General features: G+C 41.9%; 1 pseudogene; it reads right to left on the bottom strand.

Annotated features, from left to right (window-relative positions):
- Positions 1 to 5,819: 5,819 nt before the first annotated feature.
- On the bottom strand, positions 5,820 to 6,385 carry LOC103374483 (nicotinamide riboside kinase 2 pseudogene; annotated as a pseudogene).
- Between the last annotated feature and the right edge of the window lie 366 nt (positions 6,386 to 6,751).

Below are 6,751 nucleotides of genomic sequence, written 5' to 3'. Positions count from 1 at the left end.
AAAAAAATTAACTTTTTCAAAACTTTGCTGAGACTGTGTGCTGTTTTCTTCGGGACCGCCAAATGTCACATTCACACAGACACATTCACACTCAGATCTTCTCAGTCTTTGCCTCCTGCTATTGACGCTTAAAGAAACTTCACACAGACGAGGTCTTGTTTTGTTTTGTGTTTTAGCGTCGACCATCACTGTTGTCTGTAATAATTGAATTGAATTCTTTGAAGCTTTGGCTGTTGCCACGGTAACCAATGTCTAATTTAGTATTTGAATGCTTCAGGTTTTTTATTTATTATATGTACATTACCACAAAAACCACAAACAGCCAATAGAGTAAGTCAGAAACAGCAATCCAGCATTACTCATTATGCATCAACATTAATAATTAGCATTCCCAGACGAGGACGTTTAATCTTTGTGCGACACAGCTCTCATGTATGACACTGAGACGGTAGCACAGGCTAAAAAGTTACAACCAAAGGCCTTATAACATAAGTCTGGGTGATAAAACAATCACAACATGCTTCGGCGACGAGAGATTTCATCAATAGTAGGAAAATAGTTTATTAGAATGTCAGTTGCTTTCTTTTCAACGCATCGGATGCAAACTGTCGTAAAAACCCTAAGCGCGCTCCCTCCCCCGCTTACAAACAGCCCGTCACATCCCTTGATAATGGAGACCCTTTGCTTTCCGTGGCTGCCATGCAGGCCTTCTGAAGTCCACTGCTGCCTGGGCCTCTCGTCACCTTCGTCCGCCCCCATAAACCTACAAACCTCCTCTGACAGAAGCTGTGGGCGGCAACTGCCCCAGCCAGGCTGACGCTGGGGTCAAAAAAAACATCCACAACTCTGACGGACTTGACGCAGGGGATCACGCGTAGGCTGGTGCAGGGTCCTGGCCTTCCACGCTCAAGCTTAACCGCAGCATTACAGACTTATGTTATCTATGAGGTGTGTCAGAAAAGTTTCAGGACTGGTGTCACAAAAGATATATTTCAAATCCAAACTACAAACTACAAGTTTTCCCCTTCCAAGTCATCTCCCTGGAGTCACTTTCCCAGCCTTGTCTGCCGCCATGCACTTCTGGAAGGATTCGTCTGGGATCCTCCTCAGCTCCGTTGTCACAGCCATCTTGATGTCGTCCACATTTTCAAAACGGGTCCCCTTGATGACCTCCTTGAACTTGTGAAAGAGGAAAAAACCCACAGAGCCATGTGGGGTGAGTAGAGAGGTTGCTCCAGCACGGAGATGTTCTTCTCAGCCAGGACCAGTCGGATGCTCAGGTCATAGTGAACAGGTGCGTTGTCATGGTGAAGCTGCCACGACTTGTCCTGCCACAACTCTCGCCTCTTCTCTTGTACTGAACGAAGCAAAACATCTCTTTGTAGACGTGTTGGTTGATCCTCTTAAGGGGAAAATTCATAGTGTGGGTTTAAAATATATCTTTTGTGACACCAGTCCTGGAACTTTTCTGACACACGTCGTATTTAATGTGTATGAAGGTGAGATGATTCCTTTATTCTGTTGTGTATTTATTAAGATGGCTGAATTGATCTACTTGTGTTCTGTCAACATTTTTACCTTAATTAATCGGCTTTAGCGGGTGAATTCAAAGCAAACTGAAATTAAACCCTGTTTCTTTCGAACTTTATTAAAAAACAGGTGAATAAAAAATGAAATGATGAATAAGTATGAAGGTATCAGCTGAAATGAAACATTTTATTGCGATACATCCTTTAGCAATATCACCCAGCCCTGTCACTGCATGTTAATACAATCATGGAATCACATCAAATTTTGTGAAGGTGACCTCCAAAAAAAATCCCCAATAAGTTTGGCAAATGACCTGAAAACTGTAAGTGACAGTTTAGTTGAGTTGCAACTGCAACCTGCTAACAGAGTATGACGTTAGGTTTCCCACTCAGTCATCTGGTGTCTCTGCTGGTCCGCCTCGAAGCTTCAAATATCTCTGATAATTCTCTCCAAAAATGCCAAAAATAGCATTTGTGACAGCCCCAGTAATAACAGCATTGTGCTTAAGAAGTTAATTGCATGCAAACTGTTAAAACTGAGATTCATTAAAAGCTACATGCGTCCTGAACTTTGCATCCGGTGTTGCCTCCAAATAAAACGGTTTATATAATCTGGTTAAACCATTGGCTTGTTCACAACCTTTTCAAGCATCTAATCACTTGTATTTCTTGTGCCAATGATTTTACTGATAACTGCAATGTTTCCAGTTCACAGCAGTTATTTCACTTGTATCCTGTTATCTTTGCCAACAGAAATGAGACCGAAATGGAGTTCTGTTAATGTGGCCACTTGCCCAAAAAGTTCAAGTAATTCTTTTTTTGTGCAGCAGATATTGGTTTAGATGAGAGGTTGACCAAACTCACATTTGTCCAAAGTCTGATTGACTCAAAGAAGAGCAGAAGAAGACATCAGAGGACATTGAGGAGCTGCAGCTGAGAAGTGGGACTCTTGAGGAATGCATAAAGTCTTTGCAGAATCCTCGCGTCTCTCTCGGTGTATCTGCATGTTCAGCTTTTTTCTGTTTCACTCGCTTTCCATAAATCCTCCCCCTCCCCTTCCTCCACTTCAGCTGTAACTCACATTCAAGACATCTAAGATTCACTTTATAGAAAGAAAAACCAGCAGTAATCTTGAGCTAAAATTCAATTCAATCCAGCATAGCTCAGACTTAATGTGAAAGTCTCTGAATTCTAACAAACCCTGTTCTGCCTGCTCATCTGTTTGGGTTCAGACTTAAGTAAAAGGTCATCCTATTATTTGTTTTTCAACCAAAATTTGCTTCATTTTTCTACTTCCAGCCTCTCCGAGCTTCATCACTAACTCATCTCTTTAAGTCAATCTTTTCATCCACTCTCCTCGTCTTCACCCATTCCTCTCCTGTCACATCAACATCAGTCTTTCAGTTTCTCTACACTTCATCTGCTTTCTCCAGCTCCATTTGTCTGTGCCATGCCATTCATCTCTCGTCTTTTCCTCCCCTCCTCCTGGCTCTTGTCCCCAGCTTTCCAGATTGATCTATCCCCCACTCTCCTGATTTCCTCCCTCGTCCTCTCTACATTTTACACATCTTTACATCTCAATCCATCTTCCTGATCCATTCTTCACCATTCAATCCCCCCACCCCCCCTTTCTTTTTTCAGGTCTATGGCAGCATACAGATTTCCAGGCGAAGCATTTTTTGCCGCCAGCTGGCACAGAAACTCTCTCTGGAAACATTTTTTTTTCTTTTCTGTACAGTAAATGGAAATCTCACATAGGAAACAATTGGCAGCGTCGATTTCTATTGAATTTGAATTAATTTGAGCCCACGAGGACAACCTTGATGCCAGCTTGGAGTAATGAAATTAGAATTGCAAGATGCTCAACTTTAATCCAGGTGTAATAACATTAAGTGCTGAGCAATGATTATGAGTCTTTACTTCGTCAGCACACTCCAAAGTGCTTTTACTGTATCTGATCGCTGTATCTTCTATCTTTCATTTAGAAGCGTGCCTCATTGTCTGTTTAGTGCGCTCGAGTAAATAAGCGTCTTTGGTGGTGATTATTTAAACTCAGATGATTCAGATGATTAAAACATTTCTGCTGCAGAGGGAGCAGATCAGAGCTCTGATGGCACCATCCATTTACACATTAACCTGAAGGCCTGATTTGCTGCCATGTTCATGAAGTGGAAAACACACTCAAGTGCCAGTCTGGGTCTTTTTTGTATCGCTCTCTCTCTTTCTAAGTTTGCCACGCTGAGCAAAAGAGAAAAAGGAGGACAGAAGACAGGAAAGATAATCTCTCTTTCTCTACTTCCATCACTCTATCTAGCTCATTTAATCCTGCACCTGAAGGCAAAGTGCCGCCCAGGTGGAACAGTGTTCAATTTTGCCAAAAAATAAACCAAACCTGTGGGCTGAAGTTACATGAATATACATATAACGTCAGTTTTGGCCAGAACATAAACAATATATTGAGTGACCCATATCATTGGCTGATTTCTCAGATAACTGGGTATTGACATGTGTGTTGTAGGATATCAAACCTTTTTTTATTTTTTTTAAATGCTTGGAATGGTGTCATTGCAAAGTTTGTCCAGCAGGGCAGCCCCTCTGTTTACAATACTCTCTCTGCAGCACATGTAGCAGAGTCTGTATAACAGCTGAGCAGATGGTGGCGCAGAGTCAAGCTCCGTCTTCATGTTGCTGACTAGTTTGTGAAATTAAAGTACACAACATAAAAAAAAAATGTTTAAATGGAATTTTATCATCTCTAAAAAACAGTATTGTCATCTGCCTTATAACTCCAGTATCAGTCAGGCTTTAATTTTGCCATTTTAAGAAAATCTACAAATAAGCTGTCTTGCTAACAAACTGAAAACCCAGAGATTCACGTACTATGATGGATGAAAACATTTTTATTTCCTCTCTACAGTAGCAAACACACGCACACCTCTACTTTTCACAGGCACCTTGGCTATTAGGTTAAATAATTGAAGAGAATGAAAACAGTGCAAGTACAAGTACAACAGCCACTGGCAGCTGCACCTTCCCCAAAACACAGAGACACAAACACACAAACACAACTTCTGACATTATACCAGTGCCAAGTATCTTGCATTTCCATAAAACACACAAAACTGGTTGCATACAAACAAAGACACGTGCACTAGACCAAAATAGAAATGAGCACAGAGCTGCCCAGTGCAACAATGCACATCCAGGTACATGCATGTCTGTGCATGTGCGGTATAAACACTGACACGCACAATCAAAAACACGTGGGCAACCGCGCAGTTTGCATCTAAACAGACACACACACACTTGTGTATACAAAAGCTCAACTGTTCTGACATGCATGTAAGCCTGCCAACAAGGACACAAATGCGCTCCTGGTACTATCTTTCTGTCTCTCTCTCTCTTAGTCACATCAAGCAAATAAACAAACAAACAAAACACAAGACGCACACATTTGAATTACTGCACACGAAACACAAAAACCATGCATGCAGCAGCCTCAAACACACCTGACCTGTGTGTGTGCTATCAAAACACAAACACAACTCCCATTTCATGCGGACACACAATCCCCCCTCTCTCAACGCTTCTCGCACACATTCTCACACACTCTGGCTGTGACGTCACACGGCTCGCCTGCAGTACAGTAGATGATAGATTGCATCTAGCAGTCCCAGAAACAGACAGACAGAGTGGTTATTGTTCAGCGGGTGTGATTCAGTGCCAGGGCGAACCGCGTAGAACAGAGAGCAATATGCACGAAGTCAGAGAACGAAAACTTCACTGAGGAAGTGTGCAGCTCAACGTGCATATAATGTTACACCTTATTGTGAGCATTTTGTTGAGATTTCAAACAGAAAACACTATGAGTCAAGTTAATGTTTAGCTGCACTGGATGTCTTTTTGAGAGAGTGAATGATTGAATGGAAACAGTAATGCTGAGTTCAACCCTAACTGTCATGGCTACAATTGCCCTCTACCTGAGGATGTATATTTATTAGCCCTCTGAACCCCTTAACCCCCCCCTAACCACTATATTGTTGTTTGTTTATTTGCTTTGTGTTTTATTGCATAGGTCTGTATCCTTGTATGTTTTTCTTTTGTGTGGGACAACAGATGGAAAATAGCCTCGTGCTAAATCCAGCGTATTTACTGCAACCTTGTGTAAACTACTGAGACTGTACATTCATTAATATGCACTTTTCCGTCCAAATAAAGAAACACGAAACCCTGCTGGCGGGTTTGGAAGGCTTCTTGTCTTTTAAAAATCACCAAAATTACACCATTTATCAGAGCCAGAAACTGTTAAAACAGAAAGAATCATTGCATTTTTGACTTTCTGACAGTTCCTAAAATACTCATCTTCAAATTCTTGTGTTACATGGGCCAGATGTGGCCGTCGAACAGGCCAGAGGTTTGGCACCATGTAGTTCCTACAGCACCTCCTCTGTTTGCATTCTTCATATGGAGTAGAAATAAAGTAACGCTGGTTCAGCTCGTCGATCACAGGTCTGTAGGTGTAAAGCAGGAAGCCCTTCACAATAAGGATGTGAGTCTCCTCCTCCTTGTGGTCAGACTTCGGGACGATCTCGGTATCCAGGGTGTTATTAACGCCATGAGACTTCCCAAACTTCACCGGGTTCTCGAGCCATGCGTAGATCATACTCATCATGGTGTCCACATGTCCAGAGCAGTAATGACATCGTGCTAAAGCCATTGTCACCAACTTCAATCTGATCTTGGGGCTTGAAGAAGTCATCCTGATGGACCACACAGTGGGCAGGCAGGTTCTTGATCAGTCGGTTGGTGAGGGCGGTTTTCCCTCCATTTGTTACGCTGCCAATGATGTACTTCATGATCGTAAAAACTACTAAAAATTCTGTGCTCTTCGGCGTCAATGTGAAGCTGTTTGTGACCAAGCTGTTACAAAAATCGGGGACTTACTAACCGCCCCAGTGTATGTCGAGCCCCCATTATCACATCTGTTAACATCTGTGAGCACTTGGACAAGTATTGTACATTCTAATTCCAGGTTCTTTCAACATTTATAAAATAAATAATCAAAGAAATTCAACTTTAGTTTTTGCTTTTTTACTATGTATGGCATTCTAACTGTGCTACCTTGGTTGTGTTGTTCCCATAGAGGTGCAGGACTTCACACTGCAGTGACAAATGAACCCACATTGAGGAAAAATGTGACAGAAAACAAAACACCAGAAATT

This window comes from Stegastes partitus, unplaced genomic scaffold, assembly GCF_000690725.1.
Source record: "Stegastes partitus isolate 25-593 unplaced genomic scaffold, Stegastes_partitus-1.0.2 Scaffold2256, whole genome shotgun sequence".
Classification (NCBI taxonomy): Eukaryota; Metazoa; Chordata; class Actinopteri; family Pomacentridae; genus Stegastes; species Stegastes partitus.
This window is presented reverse-complemented; position numbering and strand designations above follow the sequence as displayed.